Below are 14325 nucleotides of genomic sequence, written 5' to 3' on the forward strand. Positions count from 1 at the left end.
AAATTAAATATCAAAAATTTTTTTTTCTCTCTCTCTCTCTCTCACACACCTCTCTCTTAAAAAAAAAAAAATTAAAAAAAAAAAGAAGACAGAACTTTGAGATATTTGTTGCAATCCCATGGCTCAGGTTTATCTCCAGAACTGGAACTTTCTATGACGATTTGTGTGAAAGCAAATTATTGGAAAGGGTTCCAGGGAAAAACCAATGGAGTGGGGACCTGAAACTAGGCATCAAACAAGGAGTCCATGTTTATGTGTCATCCTACAAGGGCAGCTCAGTCCAAGGGGTGTGTGGCTCTAGACACATGTTACCGCCTGTCTCAGGGCTATACCAGTCAGGGTCGACAGAGCCCCAGACCTACCAGCCATGGGTAAAGAGCTGTCTTGGGATTGGGGTGCCTAGACTCCCAGGTATTTCTACTCCAGTTCTTCCGCAGTTTAGGCAGAACCCTCTCAAGTCGGCCAAGGGCACTCATCATTAAACAGCTACAAGGTCTGGCCATTGGGCATGATGGTAATCTAGGAATTAGCATGCACAAATATGGAAAAGGGATTAAGGGAAGAGGAAAGATGGATCCAGTATGCACCAAGAAATTCCCGTCTCAATAACAGACTATTGTTCTTGGCTGTGGAGTTCACGTCAGGAGTGAAGGTTGGATTGGCGCACACTTTCACCTTATGTTCATGGAGTATTTCTCCTTTCTCTTTGAAGTGCTTCTATTTATAACTCATGCATCAGGGTAGCTGAGAACAGGCCTGGCTGTACCACGTGCAAACCATAAAAAAGTAAGTTTTCAAGGGCAATAGGTTAAACAAAGGAAAGGGGTTCACTGGTTTTACAACCACGAGTGGTTTCTATTTTTCAATAAGTCAAGCTCCTTAGAAGACATGGCTGAATGGGCAAAGAGCCCTCTCGGGGGAAATTTGTGCTTTTACAGTTTGATTTTCTTTGGGGTGAAGGGGAAAATGCAAGCCACGGTTTAAAATTATCCATTTCATCACGACTCTGAAAATCACTGGCAGTATTTCTGAGAGGGAGAGGACATTTATAAAACCTGCTCCAGAAATAAAACTTACTTTTGGAATTTGAGGGTTGCTTTTCATGATCAGCTCTATCTAGCTGGAAACTTTAGGGCTCCTGGCAGGTCTGGGGTAGTTGGTGTCTTTTTCTTTCCATCCACAAATGCTCTGACCTCTGTGGTGTCTACAGCTGTCCCCGAGGAGGAGCTGTCACCGTGCTACCCCGCTTGTCTCTCCCTCTCCATGTGGAAGCTCAAGGGCTAAGTTAAAGAGCCCCTGAATCAGCTCAGGGGACTGCAAACAATGACTTGTGGACAATGAGCCAAGTCCTGCTCATTTCGCTCTTCAGCTGAGAGCAGATTTTCACATGTCTAAATGATTACAAAGAAGTCAAAGGCGGAATCGAAACCTGTCCCATGGAAAAGTTGCAGGGGTTTTGTCTGTGGCTACTTTAGTGTGGCACGGCACAGTGACATAGTTGGACAGAGACTTTAGGCCCACATAGCCAAAAAATATTTCCTCTTTGTCCTTTATAGGAGAAGTAGACTAAGTCGTGATCCAGGGCAATGCACCCCTCTCTTAACTTATCTGTAAGATGGGGTGATAGTGGTACCCACCTTCCCAGGAAGGCAGCTTAATGAGACAACATACTACCTGGAAGCACACAGACCCTGGGGCCAGGGGTCCAGATTCAGGTCTGGCTCTGCTGTTACTACCTGGGTTACTTTAGGTGCGCAACTCAATTTCTCAGAAGCTCAGATTTTGGTTGGGGGCGGGGGTTAAGGGAGGCTCTGCTTGGAGTTAATAGTTCATTACACTTGGACAGTCCCTGGCTGCATTAAGTGGTCTGTGAATGTTTATTAAAAAGAGAGAGAGAGGGGAAAAAAAAGGTGAAATCATGGTGTTTGCTTATCATGTTCCAGCAGCTGCTCATATCCAGCAAAGACCCTCACCATAGTGTAAAAAAGAGTGAGGGGTCTGTGGCTGAATTTCTCATGTGTGAATCCTGGTCCCCTCCCTCTCTACCCTGGGTCCTTGAGCCTGTGACTTTTCTCTCTAAGCCTTGGTTTGATCGTCTGTAAAATGTGGGTAGTAATAATAACGATGTCCTCTTTGGACTTTTGTGAGGTTTAAATGAATCTGGATGTATGTGAAGACTTGGCATGGTGCCCGGCACTGCATAAGTTACTTTCCATTACAACAGTTCTGAATGCCATTAAAATAATTGCACAGCTATGAAAAAAATAATTCTACCCAGTAATCATCCCCAAATCACTACTCATCACACTGCGCTTTGTGAACCATTCTCTGGAGTCGTGGCGACCTGGGAGAAGGTGCTGTCCTGACAGTTGTTGAAGGGTTGAGGATGCCAATGGGCTGTAGCTTGTCTCTACTCTCCAGTGAGGACCTACCCCCAATGCCTGGGTATGGGACAAACACTAGGCATGACCGCCAATTACCTGCCTCTACGTTTGGGCCCTATAGAACATCCCAGTCACTGTTGGACCACTGATCTGGCTGACCTTCTCGGTTATGTGATCTTGGCTACAAGACACTTTTGCTTTCATTGATAGCTACTGTCAGCATTGCTCCAACCCACTTTCTGGAGAAGCTTCTGTGGCTCAACTTCTGCCACATGATCTTGGGGACCCAGCCTGCTGGCCCAAGAGAAGGCACCTCTGACATTCTCGGACATGGCACCTGGATAGTCTACTGTGGAGAATCTCCAGGAAAAGAGCAAAGCAAGACCTGCTTCTGACTGCAAAAGTTAAGTGGAGGAGGCACATCCCTCTCCTGCTGCTCCCTGGCAGCAAGAGCCAGGACCCAACATCTTGGTCTAGAGTATCGGGGAGGCTGAAGCTCTGGGGAGAGGCACAAAGACACATCGTCAGGTGGACACGATCTGCAGCAGTACTGAGGGCCAGGTGCGTGGAGGAGCCATCAGTGATGAGTGCTGCAGTGGCTGTGACTGTGGCCCTAAGCTCTCTATGTAGATCATTCCTGCAGCTCAGGGTACAAGGACTTCTTCAGGGTCCTGCTGAGCTGCAGCTCTGTCTTCCTTGGTTCTGTGGGCTACCGGGTGTCCTTCTAATACACTTCTTCTCTGAATCCCCTCACCAATGAGGTTTCTGCTGTTTGTGACCAAGACCCTGGGAAGTGCGCCAGGGCTTGGCTGGCCAATGGGTCTCCCACCCCTGAGCGAGACTCTTTACCAGGATACCCCCCGGGGAACAAAGACAAAGGCGTCGTTCAACATTAATAATCTGTTTTTCTTGCTTTACTCGTTCCTTTCTGACCATACAACCTCCATCTGGTTTATAATATTTAAAAACATTGGAAGCTTGGGATTGAACCAACAAGAGCACAGAAAAATTTTCATTAAAAACAAAAACCCAAGTGAAAATTGTTCAGATGAAGCCAAGTATCCATAACTGGGAAAGCAGTCTGTCCCATTTTCTGTATTGAGTTTTCAGTGATTTAGTGGACTGTGTCATCTATTCCATGCATGGTTTTCAACTTTTCATTTCCATTGTTGTCTTGGATCTTTTTTTAAATTGCATGCAGCAAGCATATTATTTGGGATTCTTGAGGTTGGTATTTAGAGAAGAAATGAAGATGTACTCTTGTCTCATGAATTACTAAAGCGACATTAAGAGAATGTGAAACATACTAAGATTAGCATCCTCACACGAGACTGTCCCCACTAACCGCGGAATTCCAAAGAACAGAAACAAGTGTATCTTGGAGTTGTCTGACAACTTCGTTTTCTTTCTTTCCAGTTATCCCTCTTGTTGGATATATTTATCACTTAATTCACACCAATTTTCAACCCAGATACTTATCGAAATATTTATTGTGAACCTGCCTTCTTCCAGGTACATAAAGATATGAAGAGAAAATATTTTCTCTTTTTTTTTTTTAGAGTGGAAAATTAGAAGTTTATTAAAGGACAGCAGAAAAGACTTCTCCAGGAGGAAGAAGGGGACCCAAGAGGAATGAAATTAATCCCTATCTTTCATGTTGCACAAAAATCAAATCAAAATGGATCAAAGACCTAGGTATTAGACCAGTAACCTTGCAACTGATACAAGAAAACATAGGGTCAATACTCCATCACATAGGTGCAGGTATCATCTTCCTAAACAAAATCCCTAAAGCTCAAGAAATAACACCAACAATCAATAAGTGGGTTGCTATCAAATTAAAAAACTCTGCACAGAAGAGGCACTGGTTAAAGGAGTGAAGAGAAAGTCTATGGAATGGGAGAAAAAAATCTTTTCTAGCTACTCCTCTGACAGGGGATTATGAATATAAATATCTCAAAGAAATCTCAATGTGAAAAAGCAACACAATCAATAAATGGGCAAAAGAACTAGACAGAAATTTCTCACACGAAGATATAGTGATGAACAAGAAATATATGAAAAAATGTTCAACATTTCTAGCAATCAGGGAAATGCAAATTAAAACTATACTAAGATTTCATCTCACTCCAGCCATAATGGCAATTATCTAGAAGACAAATAATAATAAATTCTGGTGAGGATGTGAGGAAAAAGTCACACACATTGTTGGTGGAACTGCAAATTAATACAACCATTTTGGAAAACAGTGTGTAGATTTCCTCAAAAACCTAGGGATGGAACCACCATATACTATCCAACTATCCCACCCTGTTATGGTTTGGATGTGAGGTGTCCCCCAAAAGCTCATGTGTGAGACAATGCAAGAAAATTTAGAGGAGAAATGATTGAGTAATGAGGGTCTTAACCCAACCAGTGAATTTGTTCCCTGATGGGATTAATGGAGAGGTGACTGAAGGCAGGTGGGGTGTGGCTGGAGGAGGTGGGTCATTGCGGGCATGAATTTGGGGTATATTATTTGTATCTCTGCTTTCTGATCACCACGTGAGCTGCTTCCCTCTGCCACACTCTTCCACCATGATATTCAGCCTCACCTTGAGCCCAAGAAATGGACGCTGGTTTCCATGGACTGAGACCTCTGAAACTGTGAGCCCCCAAATAAACTTTCCCTCCTCTCCAGTTGTTCTTTTCAGGTCTTTGAGTCACAGCCATGAAAAAGCTGACTAAAACACATTCCTTGGTGTTCACCCAAAAGATCTCAAACCAGTATACTACAGCAATGTACCTCAATGTTTATCGCAGCACAATCTACAATAGCCAAATTATGGAATCAACCAAGAAGCTCATCAACAGATGAATGGATCAAGAAATGGTGGTGTATATACACAATGGGGTTCTACTCAGCTATAAAGAATTGCATAATGATATTTCCCAGTAAATAGATGGAAATGGAGAAAACCATGCGAAGTGAAATAAGCCAGACTTAGAGCATCAAGGGCTGAATGTTTTCTCTCATGCACGGAAGCTAGAGAGAAATAAGGTAATGAAGGCTGAGGTGGGGGATCAGATATCACAAAGATGTAGGGAAGATCCTTGGAATAAAAGGAGGAGAAACAGAAGGAGGAAGGGAAAGGGAGAAGAAACATGGAATGCATTCAACAAAAACTTGTTCTATACGTATATCAATGTGCCGAAGGGAATTTTACTTTTATGTATATGAAGAAAAATACCAATCAAAAATAAATAAATAAAGGAGTGAAAGGAAGATCAGCAGAGTAAAGAAGGAAAAAATGGGAGGGAAGAAGAAAGGACGAGGAAGGGGGATTGCAATGAAATTCTTTGCATCAATTATTTTATCAAAATGAACCCCAATATTATGTATGATTATAATGCTCTGATAAAGAAGATAATGGAGCTGGTAACACCCCAGCCATTGTGCTATAGAGAGATGGCCCTGCACATTAGTCCCCAAGCTCTTCCTGTTTCTAACCTGAGTTTTTCCCAGTCCAGATATTTCTAGTATACAGGAATATTTCTGTATATTAGGAAATTCCATATATTGACAATTTCTCCAGAGCGCCGCTCTTGGGGTTACAGTTCCATCCACTTTTGGATGTCCTTCCATTGACGAGGCAAATCTCTGGAGGGAGAAATGCTCTGGGTTGGGTTTAACTCACATTTCCACCCTTTGGTCTGGACTTTGACTGATGTACAACCTTGATGATGGTAGAGACGTAGTTACCAGAAAAACAAAGGTGGAGCGGGTATTGGGCAGGGCGGTGGGCAGATTCCCAGTGCATGGGCTCCTTGTGTGTGTGGGGTCATGGTAGTGACTGCCTCCTTGGTAGTCTGAGACTAGAGCGGGGTGTCATGTGTAAAGGGTATAGCATGTACCTGTGCACAGCAAGAAAGTAGGTCTGTAGCAAGCAGCGGCCCCAGGATGGAAGTCAGCACCCTGGGTGTGGCAAAGGAATAGCCTAAAGCAGGACGTAGTTTCCCCAGCTGTATCGGTGAGGGACTTGAATGGAACTCTCTTGTCAGCCAAGAGAGCTGTTTCCAGGGTGCTTCTGCTGGCTCCCGGACCCCCTCCTCACACCGGCACAATCCATGGGTCCTTACACACACCCTACCACACTGAATCTTGTTTGACGTGACCCTACAGTCACTGGCCAGAGCCTGAAATCTGGACTCTGTCTTCTAACAAAAACTTGTAGCATGGTGTCACCCCCACATAGGTGATGCCCAGATTAAGTTGGATTTCAAAGAAAGCTCAGGGGCGTGCTTGCAGCTAGGAAACATGACAAAACGAAAGGTATTTTAGTTATCATCCAAATAGTGATACATGGAAATGTCTTAACACAGCGTCCATTTTCCTGGCGTGTGCCAAAGCCGCCTTCTTCTAGTTTCTCTTCACTAGGGAAAGATAATGTTGTATTCCTTCCCAAAGCAGGCAAACTTAAGTACTTTGAAAGTATGGAGGTTTTCCCATGATCATCAGTCTTCTTGATAGTTTCAAGGCTTTGAGGTTTTAAGAGATATTCATCTAGTGCTTAAGCCATACGGGCACATGGTCTCCATTTTGCAAATTTGACCTTGCCTGGCTTCAAAGGCAACCACCAGTGCTATTTCAGAGCAAATGCAATTTACATTATCTGATTGTCAACAATGCAATATCTCTCTATTCCACACGGTCATGCTCGTGGAGATAGCTGCAGTAATGAATTTATGTGAACAGCTCTGCTAAGGTATTTAGGACACTGGTATTTACATAATTCAGCATTTTCTGCAGAAACCATTCGGAGTACTGACTTTTGGGGAAGGCTCTGGTGAGGATGAATGCCGCTGGGAGGAGGTTCTTCACCGTTCTACATATTTACATAGGCCACAAACAAAGCTCCTTAACAAGACAGTCTTTGTAGTTGAATTAGATTCACTTCATTATTTTAAAGCGAAATATATATGTCTAAGCATACCAAGACATACATCTGCATATAAGCTGTGAGTGAGAAACCCAGGCTCTAATGCACAGCCTGATACTGCCAGTGTCTTTTTATATTTGTATTTCCTGTGCCACTGCAAATACTCATATTGTTCCCATTAATCGTTCATATGGACATTTATTACATTTTTATATTTGAAGAAGGCAAATGCCTTCTTGTTCAAGAAATAATTGTCTCCGGGGCTACCAAACTCATGGGATTTTAATTTTTTGGGTTACCAAACTCAGGTGTCCTTGGAGGAGGCAATGAAGCCTTTGAGAAGCCATCAAAGACCACGGTTCCATAAGCTACCCTTTGGTCCTCAAAGGAAAATGATTATAGCCACAATGGAACTTAGTAGAGCTAGGCAGAGTAAATGGCTGAATGCAAGGGACAGAGATGAGTAGCTGAACGTGGGTTGCAAGTTCCAGGCCAGCCTGGGCAGCTTAGCATGACCCTGTCTCAAAATAAAAATTTAAAGCATGAAGCCCTGGCTTCCAACCATAGCACAGAAAGAGAGAGAGAGAGAGACAGAAGGAGAGTAAGAGAGAGAGGGGGAGTGGGAGGGAGGGAGAGAGGGAGAGTGCACAGATGCTGACCATGAGCAGAGACATTCCTCTTCTCCTGGAGAATTAATTCTGCATTTCTGAGTTCTGATCAAGTGAAAGTTCTCCCATTTTTACACAGTCCTGGGCCCTTCAAGGATGCTGTGGTTTTAATTCCCCTTCAGATAAGAAATGCTCAGCTGTGACCAGAGGTAGTTTTAGACTGTGTCCTCCAGCACCACACCCAGGAAGGACAGAGAGCTGAGGAGTGCTGAGGTGAGATATGCAATGATCCCACCTCTGCCCCCTCCTCAGGCTGGAAATGATTCCATGTCCTCCCAGAGCTTTTCTGTCCTGAATGTTTAGTACAAAATGTTAAGCTGCTCGGTCGCTTTTCTCCCGTCTCGGGCAGATCTGACCTCACGAGGTTCGCTCCTCATGTTGGTGTCAGACTCTTTATTTGGGCAAGGCTTTGATTTTCTCTCCGTACTACATTTTAAACATCCCGGGCCAGATTCCATTGATGCTTCTTTCCCTTCTGACTTCATGGGGCAGATGATTCTTCTGGGGAGCTGGCGCCTCCCTCACCTCTCACTTTTTACTGGTGAGAGGCCATCAGAACCTGTGTGCATTTCCCTGAAAGATCCAAGTGGACCTTGGCAGTGAAATACACATGAAGTGTAATTGGTTACAATACAGTGTGGTTTCCAGAACACGGCACCATGATGTGGTATTTGGAAAGCACACATGGACTGGAATTTAAGGACAAGGTCTGAGTGGGACGGAGGGGGACCTCTGCTGTGGGCTGGCTTCCACAGTGGCCAGAGGCAGGACCTTGGGATGCTGTAAGCCTGGCCTGACGGATGGAATTTAGAACTGATGGTGCACCTGGTGAGCAGCCCTGAGCTCTGACGTGGCTCTGATCTCGGTGCTGATTTTGCATCAACACTTGGTTTACTCAAAGTCTCAGCCTGTGCTGTGGAATGTCACACGTGTTCTAACAGAGGACCTTCCACGCGGGCAGGCAGGTGCTTAACATGGCGTTGAGGCCTCGCTGGGCACACGTCCTCTCACAGCAGGTGTGGGCAAATGATCAGCCTGAGTACTATCCTGAGAGGTTAGTTAACATGGCCTGTGTGTCCGGTTGGATGGACATCTGCTGACATTGGAAACTCCCTGTACACGCCAAGTTGTGTCCCATCATTAAGCTAAGGTGGAAGGGCAAGGACTATAGTGCAGATCTTCAATGTCCCCAAGGGGACTATACCCTGGAAGAGGGCACCATGAGCAGGGCAGCTTGCACACACCCCCTCTGCAATGTGCCGCCTCACCCTGGGCCCCAACAACAGGACCCAATCCTCCCCAACTGGCAGCCCAAGTAACCCTTTTCTCTCCGTAATCGGATTATCTCAGCTATATTGTTAGAGTAACGGAAGGCTGTCTAACACAACAAAGGAACTCAAATGCCTCCAGAAAGAACCAGACACGGGGGAAGATTCCTCAAGAAAACAGATGGGTGAAGAGAGAGAATACGTGGAGGAGACATTTCAATGAATTTTGCATAAGATTCACCTTGGAATTGCTGGAGCACATACGTGTGTGTTCACACACGCAGCCTCCTAGACCCCAACCTGGGGGAGATCTGGTTCTTCCTGGCACTGGCGAGGCTCCTGAGCTCTTAACAAGCTCCCAGGTGGTTTGGAAGCAGGTGCACCAGGCACCTTCCTTTCAGAAATACCACTGGAAGCTGCTGCCTGAGGTAGGAGAGCACCAGATGTGGGAGCCCAGTGGGCCTGGCAGGAAGGAGATATGCCAGGAGGAGGTTCCCTGAAGCCTCCTGGTCCCCAGTGATCAGAACATAGTCCGTGCACGGCTCCATTTCCCAAAGCAAGATCCCACACCCCAAAGTGCTGGTGCAGAAGGGTGCTATGGAGCTGTGGATGCTTAGCAGGGGCCTATGCTTTTAAAAATATTCTCCTGTCACTATCTTAAGATTTGTAATGATTTTTTTTGTGTGTGTGTGTGTGTGTGTGGTACTGGTTGAACTCAGGGACACTCGACCACTGAGCCCCATCCCCAGCCCTATTTTGTATTTTATTTAGAGACAGGGTCTCACTGAGTTGCTTTGGGCCTCGCTTTTGCTGAGGCTGGCTTTGAACTCAGAATCCTCCTTCCTGAGCCTCCTGAGCCACCGGGATTACAGGGATGCGCCACAGGGGGTGGCAGTTGTAATGGGTTTTGAACAGTTTAATTTTGCAGCAGGTCCTGTGGTTCTTGAACTGGTCCTGGGGATAAATAAGGGCAGGCGTTAGGTGGGACATTATGCGTGGTGGCTAGAGAAGCCATGGGAGGGATTTAAACACATTTGCACTGATGGATACTCTGAAGGGTCTTTTCACTTATATGTTAGATTCCCTGCTTGTTGAGGATAAGTTACAGGTAAATGGAATGAAAGAAAAGAGGTCATTTTAGTATCCGAGTGACAGATGGGGGTAGAATGGGATAGCCTGTGGCAACGGAATACTCTGGGCCCCACAAAGAAGAGAACTGGGTATCATTTTGGAGGCAGAGACAGTAAGACAAAATTTAACAGCAGTGACAAGACAGTGTCAATATCACGAACTTCTTCATCTGCAAGATGGCTTCTTGTCAAGCCACAGAATGGTTCAGGACCCATGCTGCTGGGAGCAGAAGGTTGTATGTAAAGTTCTTGGCCCTGACCCTGGCAGCTTACAGGCCTGGGGTCTCATGGCCATGCCCAGTTTTCAGACTGACCAAGGCCATCCTTGTTCATGGGGTCAGAGGAAGAGCCTAGCTAGCAGCTATGGCCCCAAGCCTCCAAGGACAGCCATTATTGATGGCGTCCTTTGTCCTGACTTGGAAGCAGCCAGATGATAATGAATATCTGCAGAGCAAAGAGGCCAACATAGAGTAAGACTGTGAATACAGGCTGGTTGAAAGAAACCAGCACAAGAAAATAGCTCAAACATGAGCCCAGCAGTTATTTTTAGACGCTATTATTGTCTAGATTAGGATGGGCAGCATTTAAATATTCATAATGGTTTCTTGTTTATTGTATTTTATTCATTTATTTATTTTTGGTCCTTGGAAAATAGTACAAAGATGAACGTCATGGTTGTTACTGAAGATTAAGTTCCGTAATTAATTTTAAACTGAACATGACCTACTGCTATTTCTTTAATCTAACTAATGAGTTGTCTCAGAATTTACATTGGCCAATTCATCAACGTGACTATGGGGAAGATACCAGGGCTTTGAGTTCTCAGAGCCACGAAGTCAACATTCCGATGCAAAGACCTGACTCAAGCTGTTTCATCCCCACCCACGCCTACTTCAATCACGCGTATAAGGTAAAGCAGGGGCTGTTATTTTTCTTTAATTTCTTGAGACGATTCTGGTTACAGGGCAGAGGGTATCACATGGTATGGCCGTAAGGAGCTGCTTCTGCAGTGGCCCCGTGATGGGCTTTTGTAATGGGTCCATTAAAATGGAAAAGGCTACGCTGGCCATTCTGAAATGAGAAATGGTTCTCCAAATCTCTACTGTCACCTTGGGTTTGGGAGTCTGCAATCTGTTGAAATGAAAATGGAATCCTGAGGTGCTCACCATCCACCCAGCTCTTTTCCTTTAAAAACAACTGAAACACAACTTTCAGGTTTGCCAGTGTCTTGTGCTTTGGCAGGGTTTTGCCTCATCAGTTGATGAGGTCAACCAAAAGCCAGAGAAAGCACAGCGTCCCTCAAAAAAGAAGATAACAACATTCAAATAAAACTGTGTTTCTTCAGAATTAAACCTTCTGGGCTGCTTTCCCGTGTCAATTAAAGCCGGAGCCTCAGGAAGGCAAATATATTTGTTTCGATTTGTGGATTTAATTGGTCTTAGAATCCACTTTAAAAATAGATAAATATTTTCCTTGGAAATGCAAATACTTCCTGCATATATGAAGGGGGAAAAATAAACGGCAGCTCTGTTTGCTTCGCGTGTCCAAATGTGGACGGGATACCACGTGGGCCAGCAAGTGTCCAAGTGCCCTGGCATGGGGGCTCTGGTCCAGCACCCGCCATGACCCTCACAGTGCTCCGCAGCCTCAGTGGCATTTCTGGAACGTCAGTCCGACAGATGCAGAAGTTTCTTGTCACTGTGTCACTTGCCACTTGCATGAACCATTGATTTTCTTTCCTTCCTTATGTTTTCAGTGACTTAACACGATTTGTGGACTAACTTAAAATGCGGTTCAGGACTTTTCCCAAATCATCTCACTTTCTTCCCCATTTTTTTTTTCTCTTGCCCTCTGGTGAACCTTCAAGGCAGACCTAAATGTTCACCCAGAGGAATTTAATTAGAGGTTTATTGATGTTCCTCGCATTGGTGCATTGTCCTTCTGTCTTCGGATTGTTTATAAGCGTACAAACTTGTATTTAAGGGTTTACAGGCACAGATTATATAAACAATTATTGTAGAGTCAAGAAAACATATAATCACAGACGAGTTGGTTGTTGATACTCTTAAAGATATTTGACTTTGGCGGAAAAAAGGCAAAGAAATGTGAACACAGCCTACAACCTACACACATATAAACAGGTCAAATCTAAGCCTCATATTCATCCACCCATGTTTCTCCCTAACAGAAAACATGGATGCGTGGGGTGTAACGGCAATAACTGCTCATTTTGACAATTATTTGAATTGAGCTGCCATGTAATTTCAGTTTTCGCTAAGTAACGCTACTCTTTTTGGTATACGCATTCCAAATATTAAGACCCAATTATGAAGGACCTGATGAGTACATAGTTTACAGAGTTATCATAGATCTCAGGATCAATTCTGAGATCCATGCGGATTATTCTAATGCTACCTTATGGTATTCTTGCAGAGCTGCTAGCATTTTTCTGACTTTAAACTCAATTTTCCCTTAATTAAAAAGGCCAAAGAGTCCTCATAGAAGTTGAGTACTGCAAAGCATTTGCCCACATATGGTTTTCTCCTTTCTTCTGAATATAAAATGTTCCATTGGAAATGGGATTTGTGATCAGACTCAGAAACACAAGTCAGAGCTTTCAAGATAAAATGGCGCCTGTTGTATGATTCTTCTTATACCAAGAGTGGTGAATCCCTGGAGACAGAAATTGGAAGAGTGGTTGTCAGGGGCTGGAGTGGGGGACAGTGGGGAGTTGGTATTTAAGTTGTCAATATTTTAGTTTTAGAAGATGAGAAAGTTCCAGAGATGGATAGTGGTGGTAGGGCCACAACAGTATGAATGCAATTAATGCCACGGAAACACACACTTAAAATGGTTAAGGCGGTGCCTTTTTTAGGTTATGTATATTTTTCAACAATTAAAAGGAAACAAAAATATTCTAAATATTCTGACACCCACCCCCATTTATTTTTCTGCTATAGCCTATTCCTGTATGGTTAGGTCAGAATGCTGATTTCACTGGTTAGATTGCAAAATTAACATAGCAGATGTTCAAGTTGACGTGTGAGAGAGCTTCTCAGCACAAAGTAGAAGTCACAGGACAGATTTTGAGGATTTTAATAACTGAGAAAGTCTAAGCCACAATAAATCTTGGCATAGAACTGTAGTTTCTCTAGAGGAGCACTGTCTCAAAAATACAGTGTCTGTAATATACTTAGTTTTAAACTTTCCAGGAGCCATGTTTAAAAGAGCAGAAAGAAGTAGGTGAAATTAATTTTAGTAATACATGTTGTTTAATCATGCATATCTATACTACGATCATATTAATATACAATCAATACAAAATTATTAATTAGATATTTTATATTCATTGTTTCAGACTTTTTGAAATTTGGTGTGTATTTACTGTTAAAAGCACATTTCAATTTGATATCAAATTTTTGAAAATTCTTTTTTTTAATATAATTTTTAATTTTTTAAAATTTTGCAGTGCCAGAGATGAAACCCAGGGCCTTGTACATGGTAGATAGGCAAGTGTTCTACCACTGAGCTATATCCCTAACCACATAGAAATTCTTTATATGTATTTAGATTTCTTGAAATTTTATAGTTGAGAAAGCAGATTCATATACTCAAGTTGTTCTAAATGTACCTAAATTTTTTCTAATAACTGACTTAAATAACAAGAAAAACAATCCCCTTTAGTCTTTGTGTCTATATTAACAAAATGATTCATTTCTTTTAAGAGAATTGATTTGACTTTGGAGCAAATCCTATCAGTTTCATATCTATGAAGGTCAAAATTAAATAAATTCATCAATCTTGGGTCCATTCCGGATTGTTACAATGAAATTAAAATTGTGTAACATATATTGAAAAGCAACTCTAATGTTTTCTAATATTAACAAAGTATTCCTCGATTTTTTCTTGTAGTTTCTACAACCAATTTATTTAATGATAACAATTAAATATTTTCT

The sequence above is a fragment of the Marmota flaviventris genome, chromosome 20 (genome assembly GCF_047511675.1).
Source record: "Marmota flaviventris isolate mMarFla1 chromosome 20, mMarFla1.hap1, whole genome shotgun sequence".
Lineage (NCBI taxonomy): Eukaryota > Metazoa > Chordata > Mammalia > Rodentia > Sciuridae > Marmota > Marmota flaviventris.